Source organism: Salvelinus alpinus, chromosome 5 (genome assembly GCF_045679555.1).
Source record: "Salvelinus alpinus chromosome 5, SLU_Salpinus.1, whole genome shotgun sequence".
Lineage (NCBI taxonomy): Eukaryota > Metazoa > Chordata > Actinopteri > Salmoniformes > Salmonidae > Salvelinus > Salvelinus alpinus.
In genome coordinates, this window is record NC_092090.1 from 16,697,666 (window position 1) to 16,710,884 (window position 13,219).

The window sequence follows — 13,219 nt, forward strand, 5'->3', positions numbered from 1 at the left end:
AGTAAACAAACAGCAGCTCTGTTCTCAGTGTGAGCCGTGCCGCTCTGAGCCACAACAACAGCAAGGTCCCACAGGCCTCAGCCCTGAACGGATACCCCCATTGTTCCTTAATGCTGCTGATTACTTTCACCAAGATAGTCCTTAAGGAGAACTGAAACACTTAACGAAAACAAGAGAGGAAACATTGTGTTTAATTGGAATAGCAGGATGTAGGTACTGTATAGACTGCTGACTGCAGAGTCTAGGGAGAGAGAAATGCAGGTCTCTCTAAACAGAGAGCAGAGAAAATGGAGAAACGCTTTCCAGCAAAACAACTTGTAGGAAAAGCCGTCATGGTTCAGATAAAAGCAGGTCTTTCTAAACAACCTCCTTGTATGGAGAAGACCCCATCCAACTAAATATTTACAATCATCCAAGACTGGTAGCAAATCTCTCAGACATCCATTATGTCCATGTTCTGGACTGTGTTGCTGAATCTACTGTTCCCTTTGCCCAGCCCTGGTGTATGTCTCCCTGTCTGTGTGTGTTGCTGTTCCTATCCTAGGCTGGGTCTGTGTGTGTATGTTGCTATTCCTATCCTAGGCTGTGTGTGTGTGTGTGTGTTGCTATTCCTATCCTAGGCTGTGTGTGTGTGTGTGTGTGTTGCTATTCCTATCCTAGGCTGGGTCTGTGTGTGTATGTTGCTATTCCTATCCTAGGCTGGGTCTGTGTGTGTATGTTGCTATTCCTATCCTAGGCTGTGTGTGTGTGTGTGTGTTGCTATTCCTATCCTAGGCTGGGTCTGTGTGTGTATGTTGCTATTCCTATCCTCGGCTGGGTCTGTGTGTGTGTGTTGCTATTCCTATCCTCGGCTGGGTCTGTGTGTGTATGTTGCTGTTCCTATCCTAGGCTGGGTCTGTGTGTGTATGTTGCTGTTCCTATCCTAGGCTGGGTCTGTGTGTGTATGTTGCTATTCCTATCCTCGGCTGGGTCTGTGTGTGTATGTTGCTTTTCCTATCCTCGGCTTGGGCTGTGTGTGTATGTTGCTATTCCTATCCTCGGCTGGGTCTGTGTGTGTATGTTGCTATTCCTATCCTCGGCTGGGTCTGTGTGTGTATGTTGCTATTCCTATTCTCGGCTGGGTCTGTGTGTGTATGTTGCTATTCCTATCCTCGGCTGGGGCTGTGTGTGTATGTTGCTATTCCTATCCTAGGCTGGGTCTGTGTGTGTATGTTGCTATTCCTATCCTCGGCTGGGTCTGTGTGTGTGTGTGTGTGTGTTGCTGTTCCTATCCTCGGCTGGGTCTGTGTGTGTGTATGTTGCTATTCCTATCCTCGGCTGGGTCTGTGTGTGTGTGTGTGTGTGTGTGTTGCTGTTCCTATCCTCGGCTGGGTCTGTGTGTGTTGCTGTTCCTATCCTAGGCTGGGTCTGTGTGTGTGTGTGTTGCTGTTCCTATCCTGGGCTGGGTCTGTGTGTGTTGCTGTTCCTATCCTAGGCTGGGTCTGTGTGTGTTGCTGTTCCTATCCTAGGCTGGGTCTGTGTGTGTGTGTTGCTGTTCCTATCCTAGGCTGGGTCTGTGTGTGTGTGTGTTGCTGTTCCTATCCTAGGCTGGGTCTGTGTGTGTGTGTGTTGCTGTTCCTATCCTAGGCTGGGTCTGTGTGTGTGTGTGTTGCTGTTCCTATCCTAGGCTGGGTCTGTGTGTGTGTGTTGCTGTTCCTATCCTAGGCTGGGTCTGTGTGTGTTGCTGTTCCTATCCTAGGCTGGGTCTGTGTGTGTTGCTGTTCCTATCCTAGGCTGGGTCTGTGTGTGTTGCTGTTCCTATCCTAGGCTGGGTCTCTGAGGCTCTGGAGAGCGTATCGGGACGTGTCTCACTAATTAATGTCGACACGACCATCGCTCCCGCCAGTCTAGGGGCAAAGGTCACCACGTAATCATTGACACGAGCAGGTAGCCAGCCGGCGTCTGTCCAGGGAGCTGAAAGACGCTCCACCCCCCCTTCTGCTAGTATCTTCCCTCTCTCTCTCTGCCTCCTTCCTTCTCGAGCTTGTTCTTCACTTCTCTCAGGTAGTCTGTAGAGAGAACGCAAAAACACGCAAGACCACCCCCTCCGCCCCATTTTTAGCCTCTCTATCCCCTTTTCTCCGTCCTCCTTCGTTTCTCCCCTCACCTCCCCCACTCCTCTCCCCCGCTCCCTGTGAACTGAAAAGGAGCGATTGAGCCTCTGTTTCTTCTCTCAGCGCTCTGTCTGTCAGGGGAAACGGTCTCCACATCATTCATCCACTGAGGAGGGAAAGAATAGACCTGGAATAGAAAGGGAAATAAAGAGAGGAAGTGGAGGAAGAGGAAGGGCTCTTAACCAGGAGGACGAGGGTGTCTATAGGAAGCATGTGCTTCTGAGGCCTTTGAATAAGACGGGAGAACAAGAATAGTCTAAACAAACAGGGTCAATACCAGGGTTCAACTGTTTATATTTACCACTATCCATGTTATTGACAAGCACTCCTGTTAGGAAGCTGCCATGAATGCCTCTGTGATTTTCTCTTTTCATGAAGAAATCAACGAAACGACCTTCCACTCAACAGCCTATGCAGTGTGCTACACTTCAGACACCAGACACCTGAAGACTGATTAGACAACAGTTAAATAAATAAGACTGATTAGACAACAGTTAAATAAATAAGACTGATTAGACAACAGTTAAATAAATAAGACTGATTAGACAACAGTTAAATAAATAAGACTGATTAGACAACAGTTAAATAAATAAGACTGATTAGACAACAGTTAAATAAATAAGACTGATTAGACAACAGTTAAATAAATAAGACTGATTAGACAACAGTTAAATACAATAAGACTGATTAGACAACAGTTAAATAAATAAGACTGATTAGACAACAGTTAAATAAATAAGACTGATTAGACAACAGTTAAATAAATAAGACTGATTAGACAACAGTTAAATAAATAAGACTGATTAGACAACAGTTAAATAAATAAGACTGATTAGACAACAGTTAAATAAATAAGACTGATTAGACAACAGTTAAATAAATAAGACTGATTAGACAACAGTTAAATAAATAAGACTGATTAGACAACAGTTAAATAAATAAGACTGATTAGACAACAGTTAAATACAATAAGACTGATTAGATAATAGTTAAGCGGCAGCGTAGCCTAGTGGTTAGAGCGTTGGACTAGTAACCGAAAGGTTGCAAGGTTGAATCCCCGAGCTGACAAGGTACAAATCTGTCGTTCTGCTCCTGAACAAGGCAGTTAACCCACTGTTCCTAGGCCGTCATTGAAAATAAGAACACACACACACACACACACTCACACACACACACACACACACACACTCTCTCTCTCTCTATCATACTCTAGGGTAAGGGGAAGATCTAGAAGCCACAGATCTAGGATTAATAATCTTAACCATACAAAAAAACTGACCTTAGATCAGCGTGTAGGGCTAACATCATCCTAGCCCCCTCACACCAGTTTGTACCCCCCTGCTCCTGAGAACATCTCTCCCACCTCTTGTTCTGAACTGAGCCAGTCCAGTCCAACACCGCCCCAAAACCAAGTCCCTCTAATCAGACCCATGTTACTACCATAGAAATATAATGAATAGAACGGATGTCCCCATTCAAGTCAATGGTGGCATAATGCGTTGACTGGTGGCCCGTTCTATTCAGTCCATTTCTATTAGAGGTCGACCGATTAATCGGAATGGCCGATTAATTAGGGCCGATTTCAAGTTTTCATAACAATCGGAAATCGGTATTTTTGGACACCGATTTGGCAGATTATTATTATTATTTTTTTACACCTTTATTTAATCTTTATTTAACTAGGCAAGTCAGTTAAGAACACATTGTTATTTTCAATGACGGCCTAGGAACGGTGGGTTAACTGCCTCGTTCAGGGGCAGAACGACAGATTTTTACCGTGTCAGCTCGGGGGATTCAATCTTGCAACCTTACAGTTAACTAGTCCAACGCTCTAACCACCTGATTACATTGCACTCCACGAGGAGCCTGCCTGTTACGCGAATAAAATAGAAGCCAAGGTAAGTTGCTAGCTAGCATTAAACTTATCTTATAAAAAACAATCAATCAATCAATCATAATCACTAGTTAACTACACATGGTTGATGATATTACTAGTTTATCTAGCGTGTCCTGCGTTGCATATAATCGATGCGGTGCGTATCGTTGCTCCAATGTGTACCTAACCATAAACATCAATGCCTTTCTTAAAATCAATACACAGAAGTATATATTTTTAAACCTGCATATGTAGCTAAAAGAAATCCAGGTTAGCAGGCAATATTAATCAGGTGAAATTGTGTCACTTCTCTTGTGTTCATTGCACGCAGAGTCAGTGTATATGCAACAGTTTGGGCCGCCTAATTTGCCAGAATTTTACGTAATTATGACATAACATTGAAGGTTGTGCAATGTAACAGGAATATTTAGACTTATGGATGCCACCCGTTAGATAAAATACGGAACGGTTCCGTATTTCACTGAAAGAATAAACGTCTTGTTTTCGAGATGATCGTTTCCGGATTCTACCATATTAATGACCTAAGGCTCGTATTTCTGTGTGTTATTATGCTATAACTAAGTCTATGATTTGATAGAGCAGTCTGACTGAGTGGTGGTAGGCAGCAGCAGGCTCGTAAGCATTCATTCAAACAGCACTTTCCTGCGTTTTGCCAGAAGCTCTTCGCTGTGCTTCAAGCCTATCAACTCCCGAGATTAGGCTGGTGTAACCGATGTGAAATGGCTAGCTAGTTAGCTAATAGAGTTTCAAACGTCACTCTGAGACTTGGAGTAGTTATTCCCCTTGCTCTGCATGGGTAACGCTGCTTCGAGGGTGGCTGTTGTCGATGTGTTCCTGGTTCGAGCCCAGGTAGGAGCGAGGAGAGGGACGGAAGCTATACTGTTACACTGGCAATACTAAAGTGTCTATAAGAACATCCAATAGTCAAAGGTATATGAAATACAAATCGTATAGAGAGAAATAGTCCTATAATTCCTATAATAACTACAACCTAAAACTCCTTACCTGGGAATATTGAAGACTCATGTTAAAAGGAACCACCAGCTTTCATATGTTCTCATGTTCTGAGCAAGGAACTTAAACGTTAGCTTTCTTACATGGCACATATTGCACTTTTACTTTCTTCTCCAACACTTTGTTTTTGCATTATTTAAACCAAATTGAACATGTTTCATTATTTATTTGAGGCTAAATTGATTTTGTTGATGTATTATATTAAGTTAAAATAAGTGTTCATTCAGTATTGTCGAAATTGTCATTATTACAAATACATTTAAAAAATTGGCCGATTAATCGGTACCGGCTTTTTTTGGTCCTCGAATAATCGGTATCGGCGTTGAAAAATCATAAATCGGTCAACCTCTAATTTCTATGGTCACTACCCCCTCTGCTCAGTGTTACCATAGATACAGCGGGGTCAGGCACAGAGTGAAGCACCAGAGAGAGCCAAGGGTGGGAAGAGAGAGGGACTGGAAATGGGGATGTTTCTAGTTCTCATAAGGGTGTAGTATGTATGGGACCAAATCACTACATGTGTGTTTGTCAAACACTATAAATATCCAATATCTGTTTCTCCTGACACTGTCTATGTTAACTTGGTGGAGTGTTACTATTGATAACACCTGGACGTATGTACTGCAGGTATCTAAAACAAAAGCTAATGCCAACCTCAAACAGAGTCAGATTACAGTGAGAAAAGAGCTATAAAACATTCCCATCGACCTCAAACAGAGTCAGATTACAGTGAGAGAAGAGCTATAAAACATTCCCATCGAACTCAAACAGAGTCAGATTACAGTGAGAGAAGAGCTATAAAACATTCCCACCGACCGCAGAGTCAGATTACAGTGAGAAAAGAGCTCTAAAACATTCCCATCGACCTCAAACAGAGTCAGATTACAGTGAGAGAAGAGCTATAAAACATTCCCATCGAACTCAAACAGAGTCAGATTACAGTGAGAGAAGAGCTATAAAACATTCCCATCGACCTCAAACAGAGTCAGATTACAGTGAGAGAAGAGCTATAAAACATTCCCATCGACCTCAAACAGAGTCAGATTACAGTGAGAGAAGAGCTATAAAACATTCCCATCGACCTCAAACAGAGTCAGATTACAGTGAGAAAAGAGCTATAAAACATTCCCATCGACCTCAAACAGAGTCAGATTACAGTGAGAGAAGAGCTATAAAACATTCCCATCGAACTCAAACAGAGTCAGATTACAGTGAGAAAAGAGCTATAAAACATTCCCATCGACCTCAAACAGAGTCAGATTACAGTGAGAAAAGAGCTCTAAAACATTCCCATCGACCTCAAACAGAGTCAGATTACAGTGAGAGAAGAGCTATAAAACATTCCCATCGAACTCAAACAGAGTCAGATTACAGTGAGAGAAGAGCTATAAAACATTCCCATCGACCTCAAACAGAGTCAGATTACAGTGAGAAAAGAGCTATAAAACATTCCCATCGACCTCAAACAGAGTCAGATTACAGTGAGAGAAGAGCTATAAAACATTCCCATCGACCTCAAACAGAGTCAGATTACAGTGAGAAAAGAGCTATAAAACATTCCCATCGACCTCAAACAGAGTCAGATTACAGTGAGAAAAGAGCTATAAAACATTCCCATCGAACTCAAACAGTCAGATTACAGTGAGAAAAGAGCTATAAAACATTCCCATCGACCTCAAACAGAGTCAGATTACAGTGAGAAAAGAGCTCTAAAACATTCCCATCGACCTCAAACAAAGTCAGATTACAGTGAGAGAAGAGCTCTAAAACATTCCCATCGACCTCAAACAGAGTCAGATTACAGTGAGAGAAGAGCTCTAAAACATTCCCATCGACCTCAAACAGAGTCAGATTACAGTGAGAGAAGAGCTATAAAACATTCCCATCGACCTCAAACAGAGTCAGATTACAGTGAGAGAAGAGCTCTAAAACATCCCCATCGACCTCAAACAGAGTCAGATTACAGTGAGAGAAGAGCTATAAAACATTCCCATCGACCTCAAACAGAGTCAGATTACAGTGAGAGAAGAGCTATAAAACATTCCCATCGACCTCAAAAAGAGTCAGATTACAGTGAGAGAAGAGCTATAAAACATTCCCATCGACCTCAAACAGAGTCAGATTACAGTGAGAGAAGAGCTATAAAACATTCCCATCGACCTCAAACAGAGTCAGATTACAGTGAGAGAAGAGCTATAAAACATTCCCATCGACCTCAAACAGAGTCAGATTACAGTGAGAGAAGAGCTCTGACATTCCCATCGACCTCAGACAGATATAATTGCTCTGATTATCCTTAGTGGTGGGAATGTGAGGATGGACTATAAGCAGGTTATTACCAGACCACAGGGATCCTATCGACTGTCTCATCACAGAACATCTCCAGCCCAAACAGTCAAACAGTGTCAACCAAGTTACAATATTGGCAGTTACAAAAAGCAGAATCACACTCAGATGAATTCCAATTTGCTGCCTGAAGTCACTGTTAAAAAAGATAACATCACCAAGACAACATCCACACTGGAGCTGACTGGCATGATGAGAAACAGGACTTTGGCTGAGTCAGCCATTTTCCATGACTGTGTTTGATGGAGTTGTTGAGTGTGTTTTCTGCCAGACCTGTGTGTGTGACTGTGTGAGTGATGTACAGGCGTCCACAGAAGGGGAGTTTATTCAACGCTAGCTAGCGCACATCACTCTTCTTCTGACGCATTGGGGCTGACCCTGGAGAGAGGAGATGGGGAAGGGGGAAGGGTGAGGCGAGCAGGTCTAGAGCATTGGGAAGGAGGGGAGAGTATGTGGGTGTGTCTGTGTGTGTGTGTTTGTGTGAGTGTGAGTGTGTGTTTGTGTGAGTGTGAGAGAGACAGAGAGAAGGTTTCTGATGTGTGTATGATGTTTTTTGTGTGTGTACTAGTTTTGCCTTTGAGTTTGTACTATGTGTGTGTGTGTGTGTGTTTATTGGGGAGGTGGGGGTCGTTTAGCGCTGCGGAGCGCTGTGAAGCATCACACTGCAGAGAGTGAGGGCGCGATGACAAATCCATCACTTAACCCCCTCATTCACTCAACTGACACAGTCTGGGAAACCCATTCCACATGGCCCAGCCACTTATACCCCTCCGACCCCCTCTCTACCCCCCTGGACTACCCTCCCCTCCCCCTCTCCCTCTCTCCAGGCTCCATCCAGTCTGTGTGCTGTGCGGCAGGCTAAATCCCCCTGTATCAGTAACCTGACTACTGCCCAGCACAGCACAGCTAGAGGGAAAATGAGGGAGAGAGAGAGAGAGAGGGAGGGAAAGAGAGAGCGAGAGGGAAAGAGAGAGAGAAAAAATAGAGATAGAAAGAGAGAGAAAAAAGAGAGAGAGAAAGAGAGAGAAAAAAGAGAGAGAGAAAGAGAGAGAGAGAGAACGCGAAAAAAACCCACCAGACAGCGTTTTTAGTGATGGTTATTTGTAATGTGACTAGGTTCACGCAAATTGTCCATCATACTGCTGGGGTGAGAGGTCTGCATGTGATCATAGTTTAGGAAAGGAAAAGAGAGAGGTGGAGTGCATGTGTGTGTGTTCAGGGCAGGGTGCCAAGGCAAACTCCAAGAGGCTGGTGCCTGGAAGAGGTGACTTGGGGGTTATTTAACCAACACGGACACACAGGCAGGGCCTCAATGGCATGAACCAATCCAGAAGGTTCTTACTAAAGAAGAACCAATGCATACAATATCCCCCATCAAACAGATGCACTATTAGCCATACAAGCACTCTATAACATTGAGCCATCTCGCCACAGCAATTCATTCCCAGGACATTGAGCCATCTCGCCACAGCAATTCATTCCCAGGACATTGAGCCATCTCGCCACAGCAATTCATTCCCAGGACATTGAGCCATCTCGCCACAGCAATTCATTCCCAGGACATTGAGCCATCTCGCCACAGCAATTCATTCCCAGGACATTGAGCCATCTCGCCACAGCAATTCATTCCCAGGACATTGAGCCATCTCGCCACAGCAATTCATTCCCAGGACATTGAGCCATCTCGCCACAGCAATTCATTCCCAGGACATTGAGCCATCTCGCCACAGCAATTCATTCCCAGGACATTGAGCCATCTCGCCACAGCAATTTATTCCCAGGACATTGCTGTAAAAAAAGAGAATGTCTTCAGCCAACATACCTGATAAAATCAGGTTTGAATACAAAATAATATAACAGCTGACCACTCGAAGGAGATTGGTGATTTGATGTGCTGGTGTCGACCTACTGACAGCCATGTTAGCTATGGTGCAGCTCCAGTTTGTCAGGGTGACCTGAGGCCTTGCCTGTCAGTGTCTAACCCCATGTAAACCTGGAGCAGAGATCATATTATGATGACCGTCTAGTCATGTCAGACGGGCCTTGGGGAGATTAGAGGAGATCTGAGAAAAACCAGAGCTGTCTAAAACATAGCCTACCCCGTACCCTGTACCCTCTACCCCAAAACCCAAGCCAGTGTTCATCTCTTAACATACCCCATGTTGTAAGTCGCTCTGGATAAGAGCGTCTGCTAAATGACTTAAATGTAAATGTAAATGTAGAACCACTATATTACCCCCATCATCAACCCCCAAAAAAACCTGGCACTGAGCCCTTAACCAATACAACATACCTCCATAGACCCAACCTGGCACTGAGCTCTTAACCAATACAACATACCTCCATAGACCCAACCTGGCACTGAGCTCTTAACCAATACAACATACCTCCATAGACCCAACCTGGCACTGAGCCCTTAACCAATACAACATACCTCCATAGACCCAACCTGGCACGGAGCCCTGAACCAATACAACATACCTCCATAGACCCAACCTGGCACTGAGCCCTTAACCAATACAACATACCTCCATAGACCCAACCTGGCACGGAGCCCTTAACCAATACAACATACCTCCATAGACTCCCACACCCCCTTGATCCTGCTATTCCTAACCAACCTTGCTGAATGAGAGAGAGCAGACATGAGTACCAACCAACCTTGCTGAATGAGACAGAGCAGACATGAGTACCAACCAACCTTGCTGAATGAGACAGAGCAGACATGAGTACCAACCAACCTTGCTGAATGAGACAGAGCTGACATGAGTACCAACCAACCTTGCTGAATGAGAGAGAGCAGACATGAGTACCAACCAACCTTGCTGAATGAGACAGAGCAGACATGAGTACCAACCAACCTTGCTGAATGAGAGAGAGCAGACATGAGTACCAACCAACCTTGCTGAATGAGAGAGAGCAGACATGAGGACTCCACAGTGGGACTGGAGAGGTTAGGCCTGAAAATGTGTGTGTGAGTACTTTGAGACTTCTCTCTCTGTGTGTGTGTGAGTACTTTGAGACTTCTCTCTCCGTGTGTGTGTGTGTGATCAGGTCTGCAGAACCAGGATGTTCCTCAACAAAAGGCCACTTCCTGACAGAGAGAGAGGGAGAAGGAGCGGGAGAGACGAGTTGGGAATGCTACTGGGAACGTTGAGCACTCCCAGATAGAGAGGGGCGCGAGAAAAACTCTTGTTCTCTGAAATTATCCACAACTAACATACCCCCATATCTATCACCTATCCACAACTAACCCTTCATACCCCCATATCTATCACCTATCTACAATGAACCCTTCATACCCCCATATCTATCACCTATCCACAACTAACCCTTCATACCCCATATCTATCACCTATCCACAACTAACCCTTCATACCCCATATCTATCACCTATCCACAACTAACCCTTCATACCCCCATATCTATCACCTATCCACAACTAACCCTTCATACCCCCATATCTATCACCTATCCACAACTAACCCTTCATACCCCCATATCTATCACCTATCCACAACTAACCCTTCATACCCCCATATCTATCACCTATCCACAACTAACCCTTCATACCCCATATCTATCACCTATCCACAACTAACCCTTCATACCCCCATATCTATCACCTATCCACAACTAACCTTTCATACCCCCATATCTATCACCTATCCACAACTAACCCTTCATACCCCCATATCTATCACCTATCCACAACTAACCTTTCATACCCCCATATCTATCACCTATCCACAACTAACCCTTCATACCCCCATATCTATCACCTATCCACAACTAACCCTTCAGACCCCATATCTATCACCTATCCACAACTAACCCTTCATACCCCCATATCTATCACCTATCCACAACTAACCCTTCATACCCGCATATCTATCACCTATCCACAACTAACCCTTCATACCCCCATATCTATCACCTATCCACAACTAACCCTTCATACCCCATATCTATCACCTATCCACAACTAACCCTTCATACCCCATATCTATCACCTATCCACAACTAACCCTTCATACCCCCATATCTATCACCTATCCACAACTAACCTTTCATACCCCATATCTATCACCTATCCACAACTAACCCTTCATACCCCATATCTATCACCTATCCACAACTAACCCTTCATACCCCATATCTATCACCTATCCACAATGAATCCTTCAACGTTCGATAAAATACAGAACGTTTCCGTATTTCACTGAAAGAATAAACGTTTTGTTTTCGAAATTTGTTTTCGAAATTATAGTTTCTGGAGTTGACCATATTAATAACCAAAGGCTCATATTTCTGTGTGTTTACTATATTATAATTACGTCTATGATTTGATATTTGATAGAGCAGTCTGACTGAGCGGTGGTAGGCAGCAGCAGGCTCGTAAGCATTCATTCAAACAGCACTTTACTGCGTTTGCCAGCAGCTTCAAGCATTGCGCTGTTTATGACTTCAAGCCTATCAACTCCTGAGATTAGGCTGGCAATACTATAGTGCCTATAAGAACATCCAATAGTCAAAGGTATATGATATACAAATGGTAGAGAGAGAAATAGTCGACGCGTCATAATTCATAATTAAAGAACTTGCGGCTGAACTTGAAAGGGGTTCCTTCGTTATTTTACTGTTCATGTCTTCAATAGGGAATGTCTTGATCTACTTCAAATAAGTTATGTGTTTCGTGCAGGCTTAAACCGCCTCGTGTAATACTCGTGTAAATCTTGCTAGGATAAGGTAACATTTGTCAACATATTTTCATAAATCCACTCTACAATAAAAAATCACCTATCCACAATGAACCCTTCATACCCCCATATCTATCACCTATCTACAATGAACCCTTCATACCCCCATATCTATCACCTATCTACAATGAACCCTTCATACCACCATATCTATCACCTATCCACAATGAACCCTTCATACCACCATATCTATCACCTATCTACAATGAACCCTTCATACCCCCATATCTATCACCTATCTACAATGAACCCTTCATACCCCCATATCTATCACCTATCTACAATGAACCCTTCATACCCCCATATCTATCACCTATCCACAATGAACCCTTCATACCCCCATATCTATCACCTATCCACAACTAACCCTTCATACCCCCATATCTATCACCTATCTACAACTGCTTCATATTATTGTATTATATTGTATAAAAAAAGAAGGCAGAGACACAGAGGTACGTAAATGCATTGCAGCGAAAGCGTACACAAGGCCATACTGAGGAGGAGAGAAGAAGGGGGAGGCCATACTGAGGAGGAGAGAAGAAGAAGGCCATACTGAGGAGGACACACACACTCACTCACAGGCACAAACACACACGCACGCACACACGCACGCACGCACGCACTCACGCACTCAGTCACTCACTCACTCACTCACTCACTCACTCACTCACTCACTCACTCACTCACTCACTCACTCACTCACTCACTCACTCACGCACTCACTCACGCACTCACGCACTCAGTCACTCACTCACTCACTCACAGGCACACGCGGGTGGAGGCTCTGACCTTTCCATAGGAAAATGAATAAAGGAATAAATGCATGTCTCAAATGCAGATTTTGTCATTTGCAGGTTTCCCTACGGTAGCACACTGAGTGCTGCTCTGTGACTGCGGTATTTAACAGCCAGTGAGTTGACCAACTCAAAGACAACAGCAACAGAAGATAGCAGGTTTCCCTACGGTAGCACACTGAGTGCTGCTCTGTGACTGCGGTATTTAACAGCCAGTGAGTTGACCAACTCAAAGACAACAGCAACAGAAGA

General features: G+C 44.0%; 1 protein-coding gene across 3 annotated transcripts in view; it reads right to left on the reverse strand.

Moving 5' to 3' along the window:
• Positions 1-13,219, reverse strand: part of mpped2a (metallophosphoesterase domain containing 2a) — a 155,190-nt gene that overhangs the window by 51,058 nt on the left and 90,913 nt on the right. The window lies entirely within an intron of this gene.